The sequence below is a fragment of the Dendrobates tinctorius genome, unplaced genomic scaffold (assembly GCF_039654945.1).
Source record: "Dendrobates tinctorius isolate UK_male_01 unplaced genomic scaffold, ASM3965494v1 ptg000058l, whole genome shotgun sequence".
Taxonomy (NCBI): domain Eukaryota; kingdom Metazoa; phylum Chordata; class Amphibia; order Anura; family Dendrobatidae; genus Dendrobates; species Dendrobates tinctorius.
In genome coordinates, this window is record NW_027361726.1 from 10588118 (window position 1) to 10608934 (window position 20817).

Here is a 20817-nt window from a genome sequence, read left to right on the forward strand (position 1 = left end):
CGTGGTTTTTAAAATTATTTTTACACTTTTTTTTTTTTTTTTTAACTTTATTACATTGTCCCAGTTGGGACATCACTGTCCTGTGACAGATCGCTGATCTGTCACATCACAGATCACTGTGACAGATCAGCAATCTGTCACAGGCATAGACGCAGACTTCCTCATGCCTGCGCTTTGCAGGCACTGAGGAAGCCAGCACCCTACAGGCCCCCAAAGGTCCCCGTCGCCATCTTGGATCCGAGGGCCTGTAGGGAAAGAGCCCCCTGCAGCAGCGCAGCACATTGCACTGCTGTGGGGGGCTCAGGGAAGCACAGAGGGAGCCCCCTCCCTGCCGATGCTTCCCTTTAACCCCCGGTACACCGCGATCGTGTTTGATCGCGGTGTATAAGTGGTTAACATGTCGGGGGCGGTCCGTGACCGCCCCTGACACATTGTGCCGAGTGTCAGCTGTGATAATCAGCTGACACCCGGCCGCGATCAGCGGCGCTCACCACGTGGGCGCCGCTGATCGCTATGACGTACTATCCCGTCCCTGGGAATTAAGTCCCAGGGCACATGGACGGGATAGTATGTCATATGGCAGAAAGGGGTTAAGAGGAGCCTGGGGTCAGAATCATAGCGCAGAGTGGTTTTGCCCTCACTTCCATACCGGGGATCCCTTTAAGAGGGGCCTGGGGTCATAACCAGAGCACTGAGTGGAATTGCCCTAACTTCCATACCAATGATATGATCCCATTAAGAGAGACTGGGATCAGAACCAGAGCACTGAGTGGTTTTGCCTTGACTTGCATACCAATGATCCCTTTAATAGAATCCTGGAGTCAGAATCAGAGCGCTGAGGGACTTGCCCTAACTTCTATACCGGAGATCCCTTTAAGAGAGCCTGGGGTCAGTACCAGAGCATTTGAAGGCTATTGCCCTGACTTCCATACCGGAGATCCCTTTAAGAGAGGCCTGGGGTCAGTACAAAAGCGCAGAGTGGATTTGCCCTCACTTCTGTACCGGGGTTCCCTTTAAGAGGGGCCTGGGGTTAGAACCAGAGTGCTTAGTGGAATTGCCCTAACTTCCATACCAATGACCCCTTTAAGAAACCCTAGGGCCAGAACCACAGAGCTGAGTGGAATGGTCCTAACTTTCATACTGGGGATCCCTTTAAGAGAGGCCTGGGGTCAGAACCAGAGCGCTTAGTGGAATTGCCCTAAATTCCATAAAAATGATCCCTTCATGAGACCCTGGGGTCAGAACCACAGTGCTGAGTGGAACGGTCCTAACTTCCATACCGGGGATCCTTTTAAAAGAGGCCTGGGGTCAAAACCAAAGCGCTGGATGGTTTTTCCCTAACTTCCATACCAATGATCTCTTTAATAGAAGCCTGGGGTCAGAATCAGAGCACTGAAACAGCTCTGGTGAAATGAAAGATGCTTCGTGATTGGTTGGTGATACACACATACACACATGCTTAAAATTTTATATATACTGTATATAGATTGCACTATAGGCACTTTTGTATTTCACTTTAGTGTTGCAAATAAAATCCTTCTGCACGTTAGATATAAATATGGAATAACAGATATGAAATTGTACTGTTTGATACTAATTGATGTAAATTGTATTCACTTTATTGCGTGCTTAAAATATTCTGAATGTGCACTTGTATACTCAAAATATTGTGCACAAATAGGCTATTAAAATGGCTTTTTCTGCACTAAAATGATGGTGTGCTGCTTCTTTGATTTTTGTAATACACTGCTCAAAAATTAAAAGGAACACTTAAACAACAGAATATAACTCCAAGTAAATCAAACTTCTGTGAAATCAAACTGTCCACTTAGGAAGCAACACTGATTGACAATCAATTTCACATGCTGTTGTGCAAATGGAATAGACAACAGCTGGAAATTATTGGCAATTATAAAGACACCCTCAATAAAGGAGTGGTTCTGCAGATGGGGACCACAGACTACATCTCAGTACCAACGCTTTCAGGCTGATGTTTTGGTCATTTTTGAATGTTGGTTGTGCTTTTACACTCGTGGTAGCATGAGACGGACTCCACAACCCACACAAGTGGCTCAGTTAGTGCAGCTCCTCCAGGATGGTACATCAATGCGAGCTGTGGCAAGAAGGTTTGCTGTGTCTGTCAGTGTAGCGTCCAAAGGCTGGAGGTGCTACCAGGAGACAGGCCAGTACACCAGGGGGCTGTAGGAGGGCAACAACCCAGCAGCAGTCTGAGTGCCCGACGTCCACAGATGGGGGTTGTGCTCACAGCCCAACACCATGCAGGACACTTAGCATTTGCCACAGAACATCAGGATTGGCAAATTCGCCACTGGCGCCCTGTGCTCTTCACAGATGAAAGCAGGTTCACACTGAGAACATGTGACAGACGTGACAGAGTCTGGAGACGCCGTGGAGAGCGATCTGCTGCCTGCAACATCCTTCAGCATGACCGGTTTGGCAGTGGGTCAGTAATGGTGTGGGGTGGCATATCTTTGGAGGGTCGCACAGCCCTCCATGTGCTCACCAGAGGTGGCCTGACTGCCATTAGGTACCGAGATGAGTTCCTCAGACACCTTGTGAGACCATATGCTAGTGTGGTTGGCCCTGGGTTCCTCCTAATGAAGTACAATGCCAGACCTCATGTGGCTGGAGTGTGTCAGCAGTTCCTGCAAGATGAAGGCATTGAAGCTATGGACTGGCCCGCCTGTTCCCCACACCTGAATCCGATTGAGCACATCTGGGACATCATGTCCCCCTCCATCCACCAATGTCACATTGCACCACAGACTATCCAGGAGTTGGAGGATGCTTTAGTCCAGGTCTGGGAGGAGATCCCTCAGGAGAACATCCACTGCCTCATCAGGAGCATGCCCAAGCGTTGCAGGGAGGTCATACAGGCACGAGGAGGCCACACACACTACTGAGCATCATTTCCTTGTCTTGAGGCATTTCCACTGATGTTTGATCACCCTGTAATTTGATTTTCCACTTTGATTTTGAGTATCCTTCCAAATCCAGACCTCCATGGGATATTAATTTTGATTTACATTGATCATTTTTATGTTTTCTTGTTCTCAACGCATGCCACTATGTAATGAATAAAGATTTGCAGCTGTGATATTTCATTCAGTGATATCTACGATGTGGTATCTTAGTGTTCCCTTTATTTTTTTGAGCAGTGTATAAGGACTGGTATGTACCTGTGAATCTTTGCACCCAAGTATTGCCATTGTTCAGGTGCTGCTCTATGCTCAATTCTTTTCTAGATAATAGATAATAGATGGATAATATATAGATAGATAATAGATAGTAGATCAATAATAGATATATAGATAATAGATAGTAATAATGTCATTGATCCTGGGTGTCATCTTGTAATAACATGCCCCATACTGGGTCTCCTCCAGTAATAATGCCCTTGATCCTGTTCCCCGTAATAATGTTCTCCATTATGCGCCCTTTCTTGTTATAATGTCCCCTCATTCTTGGCCCCTTCCAGTAATAATGTCCTTGATTCTGTTCCCATTCCAGTAATAACGTCCCCATCCTGGGCCCCTTCTAGTAATAGTGTCCTCCATCTTGAGCCCCTTCCTGTTATAATGTACTCCAGTCTGCCGCTCTTCTCCAACACATAAAAAATAAAGATTCTTGTTACCATCACCCACTCCCATGATATATAGCTTCCTCTTCTGTGGCCGACATGGAGACTGGCAGCTGAATTTGCCATCCTAGGTATGGATAAAGCATGCTGTCCGCCTGTGATAGGCAGTCCAACATCAGCTGCTGTCCTCTGATTGGCCGGCTGCATGTATCGCAATGCTGAGAGCAAGTGGGTCTGGACACGGTCCTAGGAGACCTCAGAGTGTTACACATACTTTTAGGGCAACTGGAGGCTTTGTTGCAAATCAGATTTTTCGGAAACAATATTTGAAAAATGACATATTTGAATTTCCAACGTTTCACTCATCTGTTATTATTAGTGATGAGTGAGTATACTCGTTGCTTGGGTTTTTCCGAGCATGCTCGGGTATCCTCTGAGTATTTTGTTGCTTGGAGACTTAGTTTTTGTCAACGCAGCTGCATGATTTGTGGCTGCTAGACAGCCTAAATACATGTGAGAAATGCAGGTTTTTTAGGGAATCCTCACATGTATTCAGCCTGTCCAGCAGCCATAAATCATGCAGCTGCGTCAACACAAACTAAATCTTCGAGCACGCCAAAATACTCAGAGATCACCCGAGCATGCTCGGGAAAACCCGAGCAATGAGTATACTCGCTCATCACTAGTTATTATCTGATATTTCTGTTCTTCTTTCTCACTTTGCACATTTTGCTTTTTATCTGCATTTATCTGTGCAGAATCCGTTTAATCTTCCCCGGTGAAACGGCCGAACAATGCAGCAAACACACTGATGTCTTACAGAAACTTTGAAGTGTGCTTTGCATTGGTAAAAGTCATTAGTTCTTGTTTCTATGGCAACGGGAGCGGCTTACAGAATCTAACTGACATCCTTCTCTCCAGACATTTAACCCCTTCACTGCATGCGCTGGTCACTGGTCATTGGGAAACCAGATCCAATGTCAGGAAGTGAGACCTTGTATGAAGAAATCCTTCATTAACAAATATGAAAAATGGAAAACGCGTCCGCACAGAAACAATGGCAAAGAGACCAAAATATAGAAAGACCTCTGTAACAATAGTGGCAACGATAATGCTGGTGATGAAGATGATGTTTACAAGTAGAGATGAACGAATATGTTCAGAAAACGATCGCCAAACATAAATTCGGCATGGATATGGCATATTCGGATTCGTGATCGAAAACATGAGCAAAATTTTATAAAATCAGAAAAAAAATTGGTAACATTTGGTAAAAAGTGCGGGAAAATATTTGTGTTGCCACAAAAATATTTTCAGCCCTTCAGCAACGATAATGGTGGTGTATCATGAGAGTTTGGCACGTGTTTGGTGAGGGAAGGGGGTTTGCAGAGCACAGAGGCGCGGCGTTCTTATAAACAGTCATTTTTTTCCTAACTTCATGTGTGCACATTGCGGCTAACCAATCAGGGCTCAGAAAACACCCACAATGTCCTGACATAAAGGCTTGTGTCATTGGCTGCTGAAATCACATGTCCCTCTCCATATAAATAGCGGACATCTTATTTTATAGCCATTTTGACACTGTAACAGCGCAGAGAGACTGCTCCTGATGCTGGCACTGTTAGCAACAAGATTTTAGCTAGTTAGTTAGGCGGTTCTAATTAGCAAAGTCATTAAAGAAGACTCAGCATCTCCAAAAATTCAATTTAAACAGCAGAAAAAAAGACAGCAACACTTACGTGCCCCGATCATGGAACAAATGCACTACACGGTGCAGTCAGCCCATAAAGCAAGATGTTAGGTGCAAAATACCAGATCAACAGCCACTCTCCATGTACCTATTCCTGGGCAGTCACCTCCTCCAGTATTCAATTGCACAATAAAGGCCCACATAGGGCATTGTTCATACAAGGGTACCACACAGTATCTGGTTCACAGCCTATCAGTCACGCCCCTACTTTTTGATTAGGCGGGCTGGCCAGCATACTCTAAACACATCACAGTGTTAACACCTCTAATGCGAGACCAGACGTGTTTGGGCTTGGCTGAACCCCGAAAAATATAGTGCAAAAAATACAAAAATATTGAGGTATTAGTTGATATTTTGGCCAAAATACATAAGCTCGTGGCCTGCGTCAAGCGTTCCCACGCTTACGAGTCCCTACACTAAACTAATTAGCAAAGCCTCTAATGAAGACTCAACATCTCCAAAAATTCAATTTAAATAGCAGACAAAAAGGCAGCAACACTTACATGCCCAGATCTTGGAACAAATGCACTGCAGGGTGCAGCCAGCTGATAAAGCAAGATGTTAGCAAAACAGGTGCAAAATACCAGATCAACAGCTACTCTCCACCTACCCATTCCTCTAGGGGGTGACTGCCCAGTATACAATTGCATAATAAAGGCCTGCTTAGGGCATTGTTCACACAAGGGTACCGCACAGTGTCTGGTTCACAGCAAGATTGTGCAGATGTGGATAAAGAACCTTGAGTAACATCCAAACAAGTTCAAGCTGCCCTGCAGTCCGAGGGTACAACAGTGTCGACCCATACTATCCGTCGGCGTCTGAATGAAAAGGGACTGTATGGTAGGAGACCCAGGAAGACCCCACTTCTTACCTCGAGACATAAAAAAGCCAGGCTGGAGTTTGCCAAAACTTACCTGAAAAAGCCTAAAATGTTTTGGAAGAATGTTCTCTGGTCAGATGAGACAAAAGTAGAGCTTTTTGGGCAAAGGCATCAACATAGAGTTTACAGGAGAAAAAAAAGAGGCATTCAAAGAAAAGAACACGGTCCCTACAGTCAAACATGGTGGAGGTTCCCTGTTGTTTTGGGGTTGCTTTGTTGCCTCTGGCAATGGACTGCTTGACCGTGTGCATGGCATTATGAAGTCAGAAGACTACCAACAAATTTTGCAGCATAATGTAGGGCCCAGTGTGAGAAAGCTGGGTCTCCCTCGGAGGTCATGGGTCTTCCAGCAGGACAATGACCCAAAACACACTTCAAAAGCACTAGAAAATGGTTTGAGAGAAAGCACTGGAGACTTCTAAGGTGGCCAGCAATGAGTCCAGACCTGAATCCCATAGAACACCTGTGGAGAGATCTAAAAATGGCAGTTTGGAGAAGGCACCCTTCAAATATCAGGGACCTGGAGCAGTTTGCCAAAGAAGAATGGTCTAAAATTCCAGCAGAGCATTGTAAGAAACTGATTGATGGTTACCGGAAGCGGTTGGTCGCAGTTATTTTGGCTAAAGGTTGTGCAACCAAGTATTAGGCTGAGGGTGCCAATAATTTTGTCTAACCCATTTTTGGAGTTTTGTGTGAAATGATCAATGTTTTGCTTTTTGCTTCATTCTCTTTTGTGTTTTATCATTTAAGACAAATTAAATGAAGATAATAATGCCAAAGAATTTGTGATTGCAATCATTTTCAGGAAGAAACTGAGTATTATCTGACAGAATTGCAGGGGTGTCAATACTTTTGGCCACAACTGTAAGGGTTAAAAGTTGACCAGCGATTTCTCATTTTTACAACAAAATTTACAAAACCATTTTTTTAGGGACCACCTCACATTCAAAGTCACTTTGAGGGGTCTACATGGCAGAAAATACCCAAAAGTGACACCATTCTAAAAACTGCACCTCTCAAGCTACTCAAAACTACATTCAAGAAGATTATTAACCCTTCAGGTGTTTCACAGGAGCAGAAGCAACGTGGAAGGAAAAAATGAACATTTAACTTTTCAGTCACAAAAATGATCTTTTAGCAACTTTTTTTTATTTTCCCAATGGTAACAGGGGAAATTGGACCCCAAAAGTTGTTGTCCAATTTGTCCTGAGTACGCTAATACCCCATATGTGGGGAGGAACCACAGTTTCGGCGCATGGCAGGGCTCAGAAGGGAAGGTGCGCCGTTTGACTTTTTCAGCCTAAAATTAGCTGAAATTGAGATCGGACGCCATGTTCCGTTTGCAGAGCCTATGATGTGCCTAAACAGTGGAAACCCCACAAGTGACCCCATTTTGGAAACTAGACCCCCTAAGGAACTCATCTAGATGTGTGGTGAGAACTTTGAACCCCCAAGGGCTTCACAGAAGTTTATAACACCCGGGCGTAAAAATAAAAAATCATATTTTTTCCACAAACATGATCGTTTAGTCCCCAATTTGTTATTTTCCCAAGGGTATCAGGAGAAATGGGACCCCCAAAAGTTGTTGTTCAATTTGTTCTGAGTGTGCTGATACCCCATATGTGGGGGAAAAACACTGTTTGGGCACACGGCAGGGCTCGGAAGGGAAAGAGCGCCGTTTGATATTTTCAACCTAAAATTGGCTGAAATTGAAATTGGACGCCATGTTCCATTTGGAGAACCCATAATATGCCTAAACAGTGGAAACCCCACACAAGTGACCCCATTTTGGAAACTAGACCCCCTAAGGAACTCATCTAGATGTGTGGTGAGCACTTTGAACCCCCAAGGGCTTCACAGAAGTTTATAACACCCGGGCGTAAAAATGAAAAATCATATTTTTTCCACAAACATGATCGTTTAGTCCCCAATTTGTTATTTTCCCAAGGGTATCAGGAGAAATTGGACCACAAAAGTTGTTGTCCAATTTGTCCTGAGTGCACTGATACCCCATATGTGGGGAAAAACACTGTTTGGGCACACGGCAGGGCTCGGAAGGGAAAGAGTGCCGTTTGACATTTTCAACCTAAAATTGGCTGAAATTGAAATCGGACGCCATGTTCCGTTTGGGGAGCCCATGATATGCCTAAACAGTGGAAACCCCCCACAAGTGACCCCATTTTGGAAACTAGACCCCCTAAGGAATACATCTAGATGTGTGGTGAGCACTTTGAACCCCCAAGTGTTTCGCTAAAGCTTATAATGCCTGGGCGTGAAAAAAAAATAATAATTTTTTTTTCCACAAAAATGATCTCTTAGTCCTCAATTTGTTATTTTCCCAAGAGTATCAGGAGAAATTGGACCCGAAAAGTTGCTGTCCAATTTGTCCTGAGTGTGCTAATACCCCATATGTGGGGGAGAAACACTGTTTGGGCACACGGCAGGGCTCGAAAGGGAAGTAATGACATTTTGGAATGCAGACTTTAATGGAATGGTCTGCGGGCGTCATGTTCCGTTTGCAGAGCCCCTGATGTACCTAAACAGTGGAAACCCCCCTCAAGTGACCCCATTTTGGAAACTAGACCCCCTGAGGAACTTATCTAGATGTGTGGTGAGCACTTTGAACCCCCAAGTGTTTCGCTAAAGCTTATAATGCCCGGGCGTGAAAATATAAAATCCTATTTGTTTCCACATAAATGATTTTTAGTCCCCAATTTTTAATTTTCCCAAGAGTAACAGGAGAAATTGGACCCCAAAAGACGTTGTCCAATTTGACCTTAGTACGCTGGTTCCCCACATGTGGGAAAAAACTGTTTAGGCACATGTTGGGGCTCGAAAGGGAAGTAGTGACGTTTTGGAATGCAGACTTTGATGGGTCTGCTGGCATCATGTTCCGTTTGCAGAGCCCCTGATGTGCCTAAACAGGAAAAAAAACCCACATGTGACATCATTTTGTATACTAGACCCCCAAAGAACAAATCTAGATGTGCCCCCAACTAAACTAATGTAAATTAGTAGTGCATGGAGGTGTGGTACAATTTGAAGCAATCCTTCATACACATGCCAGATTTTTCGGGGCAGGTGTCGCACTGGTAAATGATGTCCTTGCGTATTCCCTTTTTGTAACACACTCGGCACCTTTTCTGCGGCTTACCTTTTCTACCAGTTGGGGGGGACCACCCCCGGAAAATGCTGACCTGGTATGATACGAGCACCTTCAGTTCTGGAAGTACTGGGACCTGCTCCTTCCTGTTCGCCAAACATCAGGGCCTTAACCACTACCTCCTGGAAATGAAGGTACGACGTATCGGTGTGGCGTGCACATTGTGACAGCAGGAATGCCTTGAGCATTGCCATTTGTACGATGTGCGCGGCCAGCTTTTTGTACCACGCCCTGGCCTTTCTGAGAGCATTGTACGGTTGGAGGTATTGATTGGAGAGATCAACGCCCCCATGTTTTTGTTGTACCCCACGACACAGGTTGGTTTGCTGACTTGTGTGGAGGTACCCCGTACAGTGCAGAGGGTGCTGCCATCACCGTGTATGGTGGTCAAGAGATGGACATCCCTCTTGTCCTTGGGACATTGGGCTCTGCTCTCACCTTTTCTGAGCATCTGCCCAAGTAGCTTCTTCAGAAGGCCTCTCTGATTTTTGTGGACAGTACCGCAGGCTGCGGTACCTCACGCAGAGAGGGATTTGCAGAGTGGGATGCTGGTATAAAAGTTATCAGTGTAGAGGTGATAACCTTTATCCAGCAGTGAGTGAACCAAATCCCACGCAATTTTCCCACTCACTCCCATGACAGGAGGACACTCAGGGGGTTCAATCCTGGTGTCCTTTCCTTCGTAGACTCTAAATCTGTGAATGTACCCTGAGGTACTCTCACAAAGTTTGTAGAGTTTGATTCCGTACCTGGCCCTCTTACTGGGCAGGTATTGACGGAATCCGAACCTTCCCTTGAAATGAACCAAGGACTCATCCACGTTGATCTTCCTTTGGGGCACGTACACTTCAGCAAACTTTTTGTTGAAGTGTTCGATGACCGGCCGCACTTTGAACAGATGGTCAAAGTTGGGGTCATCTCGTGCGGGACACTGTGCATTATCGGTATAATGCAGAAGCTTGTGGATGGCCTCAAAACGCGTCCGGACCATGACAATTCGGAACACTGGAGTGTTGTATAAAATATCAACACTCCAATATTGCCGAATTTCTGGCTTCTTCAATATCCCCATGTGGAGGACCAGGCCCCAAAACTGCATCATTTCAACTGCGTCCACAGGAGACCAGTTGGAATATGATAAACGCAGGTTTTCCGCCAAAAATTGATGAGTGTACAAATTAGTTTGCTCCACCATGAGGTTAACAAAATCCTCAGAGAAAAATACTTTGAAAAAGTCTATTTCTGTGAGGCCGGTGGTGTCAAACTTGATTCCTGATTCTGCCACAAAATCAGGAATCAGAGGCTCGTAATTTTCGGGGGGCGAAGTCCATACAGGGTCTACTGAATCAGCTTCGGGCATGGTGGGCGCTGCCTTATCTTCTGTCCTGGAGCGTCTGCATGGCGGTTCCACAGGACCCGAGGAGGAAGATGAGGAGGGGGAAGAGGAAGAGGATAAAGAATCCAAAAAATAAAGAAAAGTCGGATCTTCGTCCTCACTATCAGTGTCGGAGGCAAGGTAAGAATATGCCTCCTCCATTGAATAGCGCTGTTGGGACGAACGCGATGGGCGAGACATTTTTTGTGAAAGTGGTGCTTGGGTGTACTTTATTTATAACTATGTGTATGTGTGGGGGGCTAGTGATTGGTGCACACTATCCTGTAAAGAAAAAGCTAAAAGAAAAAAGGAAATGGGGAGAAAAATACCTATGAAAAGAAAAGTCTAAAACAGCAGGCCCTAGCTCTGATAAGTGAACGGCGTCACTTATCACAGTTTGGCGGCTGTGGGATGCGAATAAGGAGTTGGCGCTAAGGGGGCTGCTAAATGTGCGCACAGAGGCGGCACAAAGGGGGATGGAGGGGGTAAAAAGAGGGGGAAGGGGGGATGAAGAGAGATCGGACAAGGATCAGGGATTAGCACTTACGCTTGTAGTTAGGTGGCGCAAAGGGGGGGTGAAAAAAAGGAAATCAGCAGGCACAAGCTATGATAAGTGAACTATGTCACTTATCACAGTTTGGTGGCTGTGGGATGCGAATACGGAGTGGCGCAAAGGGGGCTGCTAAATGTGCGCACAAAGGCGGCATAAAGGGGGATTGAGGGGGGTAAAAAGAGGGGGAAGGGGGAAGGCTGGCGATGAAGAGAGATCGGACAGGGATTAGCACTTACGTGTCATGGTCACGTGTGTCGGGACGCAGATGATACCGCAAGGCGGACCCATAACACACGTGACCCTGGATACACCGCCTCCAGTGGGGCGCATTTAAATAATAAAACGTGCAGGTGGATACGCCGCCTCCACCTGGCGAATTTAGGTATTACACGTTATACATACAATAATCAAATAATAACGGGGGAACCTGGGAAACTTTAACAATGGTGGGCCCTGCGATAGGGAATGGGGAAATGGAGACCTCCTAAGCTCCCCTGAGCCAGTGTCCCTGCACTCCTTACATTCCCTAAACAGGCTCCGCACCTGTCGCCGCACGCGTACCTTAACGCCCTTGCTCACCCTGACCCTAAACCCTCACTAGGGAATGGGTCGGTGCGGAGACTAATCCCACCACTGCACTAATAACACACATGAGGAAAGAGACAATACAGGGGAAACACCACTTAGCTTTGCTCTGTTGCGTGCGCTCCTAGCAACAGAGCCCTCCACCTGAGTGCATCTTCTCCTCCACCTGGATCCATCACCATAACAGGATCCTGCACCATAGTGCTGCCTAGGAGCATAGTCCACCACCAGTTGCAGCTGCTTAGAACCAGAGTCCCAAGGAAGAGTTCAGCTTCTGACATGAAGTCGAGCATGCTTGAGTCCAGCTCAGCGGGCAAGTCCCACATGGTGAGTGCTACTCTCCATAGTCGCCACTCCACCAGCCCATGCAGACACTTCCCGCTGACACCATCACTGCGACCCCACCACGCCATGCAAGCCCTTCGTCCAGACACCATAGCTGAAACACGTCCCCCCCTGGCTAAGCTGCGCAGGACTCCTCACCAGCTCCATCCTTCCTCCAGGCTCTCCAACTCAAAGTGAACAATCTCACAATCACAGGCAGTGAGTGAACACCCTGAGCACACCTTTATAGGGTGTCACACCTGATCCATAATTAAGTGAACATTAACCTAAACCTAAGGTGCGATACCATTCCCCACCACCGGGCAACTTAGAATGAACGACACCACGTGATAATTCTAATGGCCACCGGGGGCAATCACGACACACTTTGGAACCAAAGGAAAAAAAGTTCACTTAATGCATTTAATACCGCCAGATCCAACACTGGATCATGACAGTACCCCCTCCTTAATGAGGGGCCTCTGGACCCTCAAGACCACCCCTCATTAGGGAAACACCTACAGCGGGGACGCCCAGACCCTGAGTTCACCCCACCATTACCTGACACTTCAGGTTTATGACAAACGCACCGCTGGTATAGGCAATAAAGTTCATTTAGGAGGCACCACTCATCTCCAGAACGCCGACCTGGGGAACGAGTTAATGTATGTGTATGTTTGTTTGTTATGAGCTGATCAGGCTCCACAACACACTTCCACAAGATGTTTTTTGGTGGCACACATACACGCTCGTTCACACACAGGTCCGGACCTGAACGTTTATTACACACATTCGTTTGTCAAAAAATTGGTGAACTCATTCAGGACCTGATCACAGAGGCGTCCCCCTGTGTCACCACACTCACACCCCCGCTATTCACCAAGGGATCACCACCCTCCAACCCTCTTCACCATGAGGTCTGCACCTCCCAGGGTTGGTTTAATGGTGAGGGTTGAGATTTGTCCCTACTCCCCCGCAGCACACCTGCTGCTCACACCAGGAGGAGAGGAAACGCATATGGAGGAAATATACACTCACTGGCCGCCTCCACACGGCCAGGAGGGGCGGCTTCTTCGGTGGTATTTGAAGATTTGGCGTAAGCCCCGCGGACTCTACACCAGTCTGCTCATCACTGGAACTCACCCCTTCACCTCGGGGAACACCAAGCAGCTCCGTGGGGCACCATTCCTCCCACCTGCCTGGGTACGCCCACGTGCATGAGCAAGTCCCGCTCCCCAGCAGCGACTCTAGGGGCTTTTGCCAGACCCGCAATTAGCCAAAGCCGCCATTTTAATTTCCTGGTTACCTGAGCAGAGGCCCCAGACCGTGATAACTGCTGCTGCAGCGGCTCTAAACACCTTGCCGCTCCCCACTCTCCTCAGTGAGGCCCGGCAGCAATTACTCAGCGGTCTCCACATGGCCAAAGCTCACCAGAAAAAAAACTGAAAGGCCTGTGATAATGTCATGGTCACGTGTGTCGGGACGCAGATGATACCGCAAGACGGACCCATAACACACGTGACCCTGGATACACCGCCTCCAGTGGGGCGCATTTAAATAATAAAACGTGCAGGTGGATACGCCGCCTCCACCTGGCGAATTTAGGTATTACACGTTATACATACAATAATCAAATAATAACGGGGGAACCTGGGAAACTTTAACAATGGTGGGCCCTGCGATAGGAATGGGGAAATGGAGACCTCCTAAGCTCCCCTGAGCCAGTGTCCCTGCACTCCTTACATTCCCTAAACAGGCTCCGCACCTGTCGCCGCACGCGTACCTTAACGCCCTTGCTCACCCTGACCCTAAACCCTCACTAGGGAATGGGTCGGTGCGGAGACTAATCCCACCACTGCACTAATAACACACATGAGGAAAGAGACAATACAGGGGAAACACCACTTAGCTTTGCTCTGTTGCGTGCACTCCTAGCAACAGAGCCCTCCACCTGAGTGCATCTTCTCCTCCACCTGGATCCATCACCATAACAGGATCCTGTACCATAGTGCTGCCTAGGAGCAGAGTCCACCACCAGTTGCAGCTGCTTAGAACCAGAGTCCCAAGGAAGAGTTCAGCTTCTGACATGAAGTCGAGCATGCTTGAGTCCAGCTCAGCGGCCAAGTCCCACATGGTGAGTGCCACTCTCCATAGTCGCCACTCCACCAGCCCATGCAGACACTTCCCGCTGACACCATCACTGCGACCCCACCACGCCATGCAAGCCCTTCGTCCAGACACCATAGCTGAAACACGTCCCCCTTGGCTAAGCTGCGCAGGACTCCTCACCAGCTCCATCCTTCCTCCAGGCTCTCCAACTCAAAGTGAACAATCTCACAATCACAGGCAGTGAGTGAACACCCTGAACACACCTTTATAGGGTGTCACACCTGATCCATAATTAAGTGAACATTAACCTAAACCTAAGGTGCGATACCATTCCCCACCACCGGGCAACTTAGAATGAACGACACCACGTGATAATTCTAATGGCCACCGGGGGCAATCACGACACACTTTGGAACCAAAGGAAAAAAAGTTCACTTAATGCATTTAATACCGCCAGATCCAACACTGGATCATGACATTACGCTTGTAGTCAGGTGGCCAAAGGGGGGGTGAAAAAAAAGGAAATCAGCAGGCACAAGCTATGATAAGTGAACTATGTCACTTATCAAAGTTTGGCGGCTGTAGGATGTGAATATGGAGCTGGTGCAAAGGGGGCTTAGGGAAAAAAAAGCAAGCACGAGTGTTGATTGGTGAACTGCATCACCAATCAACGCTCGGCGGCTGCTAAATGTCCGCACGGAGGTGGCGAAAAAGGGGGAGTGGAGGGGGGTAAAAAGAGGGGGTAGGGGGAAGGGGGATTGGGGGGATGAAGCTAGATTGGGGGGGTGAAGCTAGATTGGGCAGGGATCGGGGATCAGGCAATACTTACAGTTGTAGGGTTTTCTTTCTTCTTTCTTTAGCAGGTATTGTGATGCTACAAGCTGCTGTGGCACCACAATACCCAGCACACCAGGAGATCCAGACGTATGACCGCTCTCTAGGGAATCCTCAGCTAGTGTGAGGACCCCCTGAAGAGCTGTCATACAGGTCACAGGCAGGTCAGGGACAGGTCACAGAGCTGCTGTGACCTGTCATTGGTGCGATCGAATGATAACATCGATCCACCAATCCCTGCACTGCCTGGTGACCATGACAACCACCTAGGATCAGAGCTCACAGCTCCGATTCAAAGGCAGGTCATGCCCAGGTCATCAGCAGGGAACAGAGCGGCTGTGCCCTGTGGTTGGCGCGATCGCCGATCTAATCGATCGCGCCAACCAGTCCTGCAGGCCCTACTGGGCCTGTATCAGATCCCTGCCTACGATTGGTGCTAATACAGCACCGATCCGGACCGACACTGGCAGGGCAGAGCGGCGCTATAGTGCCGCAGTGCCCTGCGATTGGCGCGATCGATGCAATCGGAGATCGCGCCAATCCGGTACTCGGTACTCGATCCTAGCCTAGGACATCATTGTTTCAGCTGCACCAATTGGCTGAAACAATGAGAAGCGCTGTGATTGGCTGTTTCGATTTCAACAGCCAATCACAGCGCTCCAGAGGAAGGGAGGACGGCGACAGACCCCAGGATGCCGAGGCCATCTACAATAAGGTACGATGGCGTCGGAATTTTAATGCGATCATCGCGACTTAAGTCGTGATGTCTCATTAAATGCCATGACGTACTATCCCGTCCATGGAAATTAAGTCCCAGGGCACATGGGCGGGATAGTACGTCTCATGGCAGAAAGGGGTTAAAAAAAACAAAAGTGTCAGAATTTTTTTTTTTTATATTTTTTCCTCTTTTTCTTTTTCTGGGGCCGTAGGAGTATATTTTTTGTCTAAATGGAGACTAAGCAATTGTCTGATCGTGTTGAGCTGCTCGCTGCTGAAGTGTGGGAAATTTCTGCCTATCTAGCTCAATCATATGCTGTTGAACCAAAAATCCATACTCCTGATGTGTTTTCTGGGGATCGATCTAAATTTTTGAATTTTAAGAATAATTGTAAACTATTTTTTGCTTTGAAACCTAACTGATCGGGGAGCTCTGTGCAGCAGGTTAAAATTGTCATCTCCCTGCTACGCGGCGATCCCCAGGATTGGGCATTTTCTTTGACACCCGGAGATCCTATTCTGGCTAATGTGGATGCGTTTTTTCAAGCCTTGGGGTTGTTGTATGATGAACCTAATGATCAAGCTGAGAAAACTTTATTGGCATTGAATCAGGGTCAGGATTCTGCAGAGTTATATTGTCAAAAATTCTGAAAAGTGGGCGGTCCTTGATAAATGGAATGATGATGCCCTAGCAGCTCTCTTTCGGAAGGGTTTGGCAGAAACCGTAAAAGATGTTAAGGTGGGATTTCCTGTCTGGTCTTGATGACTCTATGTCATTAGCCATTCAAATTGATCGGCGTTTACGTGAACATAAAACTACACGAGAGACGTTGCCGCCTTTCGAACGAACTTCTGAACCCATGCAATGTGATAGGGTTTTGTCTAGGGCGCAACGTCAGGAGTTTAGAAGGCGTAATAAGTTGTGTTTTTTTCTGTAGGGACGCCTCTCATACTATTGCTGTCTGCCCTAAACAAGAAAAGCGTTTTGCTCACACATTTGCGGTGGGCAGTGTACAGCCTAAGTTCCTTTTGGGGTTTACCCTGATCTGCTCTTTGTCTATATTTTCTGCTAAGGCTTTTGTTGATTCAGGAGTAGCTTTGAATCTGATGGATTTGGACTTTGCTAAACGTTGTGGTTTTCCCATGATACCCCTGCGGACTCCTATCCCTTTGAAGGGTATTGATACTACTCCTTTGGCGGAGAATAAACCCCAGTTTTGGACCCAGGTGATAATGCGGGTCGCCCCGGACCACCAAGAAAATTGTAAATTTTTGGTGTTGCACAATTTGCATGATACTATTGTTCTGGGTTTCCCTTGGTTGCAAACTCACAATCCTGTTTTAGATTGTGTCTGTGGTAAGTTGGGGTTGCATGGGCAGACATACCACCGGTTCAACCGATGCATTGCACGGGGGCCCGGAGGCTCCAGTGGGCCCCTGCAGGGTGGCTAATGATGAGGGCAATCTGACCGGTTTCTCCGGGCCCGAGGCTCCGGGGGACCCCTGGCCAGATTTCCCTCATGTGTAGCGGCGGGCAGGGAGAGATCTCAACAGCTCCGCTGCCTGCAAGCAGTGGCGTAGTAACTGTTTGTGGCGCCCGGGGCGGTCGAAAAATTTGCCGCCCCTTTGGTCGTTGATAATTCGGAAGCATCCGAAGAGCCCACACTACACTCAAAGATCTAATTTTTAGTCTGCTACTAACTCTGCTGTTATTTCTAAATTTCTAGACTTTCAACTTCTTGCAGTTCTCTATATATATGTATGTATTAGCTTGATGATGCTGGATGAAGACCTAATGGCTTTTTTTAATAATAATTTTTAATAATGTGACAGAAAAAAAACAGAAAGTACAAATTATTTTGGCGGACAGGGGGCGGACACTGACAGCTTGGGGTCCCTGTGCAAGAAATGTGTCCGGGCCCCCCTCCTTTTATGGCGTCAAAGCTACGTGTGTGTGTATATACACTCACTGGCCACTTTATTAGGTACACCATGCTAGTAACGGGTTGGACCCCCTTTTGCCTTCAGAACTGCCTCAATTCTTCGTGGCAGAGATTCAACAAGGTGCTGGAAGCATTCCTCAGAGATTTTGGACCATATTGACATGATGGCATCACACAGTTGGCGCAGATTTGTCGGCTGCACATCCCTGATGCGAATCTCCCGTTCCACCACATCCCAAAGATGCTCTATTGGATTGAGATCTGGTGACTGAGGAGGCCATTTGAGTACAGTGAACTCATTGTCATGTTCAAGAAACCAATCTGAGATGATTCGAGCTTTATGACATGGCGCATTATCCTGCTGAAAGTAGCCATCAGATGCCTGTTCTTAGCTGAGAGGAGTGGTACCCAGTGTGGTCTTCTGCTGCTGTAGCCCATCTGCCTCAAAGTTCGACGCACTGTGCGTTCAGAGATGCTCTTCTGCCTACCTTGGTTGTAACGGGTGGCAATTTGAGTCACTGTTGCCTTTCTATCAGCTCGAACCAGTATGCCCATTCTCCTCTGACCTCTGGCATCAACAAGGCATTTCCGGCCACAGAACTGCCGCTCACTGGATTTTTTTTCTTTTTCGGACCATTCTCTGTAAACCCTAGAGATGGTTGTGCGTGAAAATCCCAGTAGATCAGCAGTTTCTGAAATACTCAGACCAGCCCTTCTGGCACCAACAATCATGCCACGTTCAAAGGCACTCAAATCACCTTTCTTCCCCATACTGATGCTCGGTTTGAACTGCAGGAGATTGTCTTGACCATGTCTACATGCCTAAATGCACTGAGTTGCCGCCATGTGATTGGCTGATTAGAAATTAAGTCTTAACACACAGTTGGACAGGTGTACCTAATAAAGTGGCCAGTGAGTGTATATATATAGATAGATAGATTATAGCCACACACACACATACAGGTATATATTACATAGTCTCCTTTATTATGTATATTGCTGTCCCATACACAGTGCCTTCTCTTGTTATGTACAGTTCCGTCCCTTACATATTGGATTATATAGAGCCCTGTTTTTTATTACATACCGTCCTGTCTTGTTAGCTGTATAATGCAATGATGGCTGATGGAGCATGGGAAAGCTTCCTTTCTAATGGAGGAGCTGATGGACTGGTCGTCTGGTCACCGGCTCCTCGATCAGCAGTCATTTTATATCTAACAAGAGAGGGGACCATGTAATAAAAGAGGGCGCTGTGAATAACAAAAATAACAAAAATACACTATGTAAGAGACAGCACTATACATAACAGCAGAGGAAGCTATATAATAAGGGACGGCACCATATATAACTAGAGAGGATGGTAATAAGGGGCGGTGCTATATATAATAAAAGAGGAAACTATGTAACTAAGGATGGTGTTATACAGAATTAGTGAGTACACTATATACTAAGGGACTGTGTTAGACATAATAAACGATAATGTCTTCCTCCACCTCCCCCTGTTCCTAAGGCCATTATAAGTCCCCCTTCCTCCCATCCCAATCCCCCACGCCCCTCATTGTCCTCCTCCCCTCGCATCCCATTATTGTCCTCTCCCCCACCTCCATCATTTTCTTCTCCACCACTATCTTTGCTTTCTCCCCCACCACTCCCATCATTGCCCATTCCACCACCTCCATCATTTCCTCCTCCTCCACCACCCCCATTTATTGCCCTTTCCACCACCACCATCATTGCATTCTCACCCACCACCCCATCATTGCCCTCTCGACCATCACCCCATCATTGTCTTCTCCCCATCACTGCCTTCTCCATCAACCCATCACTGTGCCTTCTCTCCATCACTCCCATCATTGCCTGCTCCATCACCCCATCACTCCCATCATTGTCTGCTCCATCACCCCATCATTGCCTGCTCCATCACCCCATCACTGCCTTCTCCATCACCCCATCACTGCCTGCTCCATCACCCCATCACTCCCATCATTGTCTGCTCCATCACCCCATCACTGCCTGCTCCATCACTCCCATAATTGTCTGCTCCATCACCCCCATCATTGCCTGCTCCATCACCCCATCACTCCCCTCATTGCCTGCTCCATCACCCCATCATTGCCTGCTCCATCACCCCCATCATTGCCTGCTCCATCACCCTATCACTGCCTTCTCCATCACCCCATCACTGCCTGCTCCATCACCCCCATCACTCCCCTCATTGCCTGCTCCATCACCCCATCATTGCCTGCTCCATCACCCCCATCATTGCCTGCTCCATCACCCCCATCACTCCCCTCATTGCCTGCTTCATCACCCCATCATTGCCTGCTCCATCACCCTACCACTGCCTTCTCCATCACCCCATCACTGCCTGCTCCATCACCCCCATCACTCCCCTCATTGCCTGCTCCATCACCCCATCACTGCCTGCTCCATCACCCCCATCATTGTCTGCTCCATCACCCCCATCACTCCCCTCATTGCCTGCTCCATCACCCCATCACTGCCTGCTCCATCACCCCCATCATTGCCTGCTCCATCACCCTATCACTGCCTTCTCCATCACCCCATCACTGCCTGCTCCATCACCCCCATCACTCCCCTCATTGCCTGCTCCATCACCCATCACTGCCTGCTCCATCACCCCCATCATTGTCTGCTCCATCACCCCATAATTGCCTGCTCCATCACCCCATCATTGTCTGCTCCATCACTCCCCTCATTGCCTGCTCCATCACCCCATCATTGCCTGCTCCATCACCCCATCATTGCCTGCTCCATCACCCCATCATTGCCTGCTCCATCACCCCCATCATTGCCTGCTCCATCACCCTATCATTGCCTGCTCCATCACTGCCTGCTCCATCACCCCATCATTGCCTGCTCCATCACCCCATCATTGCCTGCTCCATCACCCCATCATTGTCTGCTCCATCACCCCATCATTGCCTTCTAGACCATCACTCCCATCATTGCCTGCTCCATC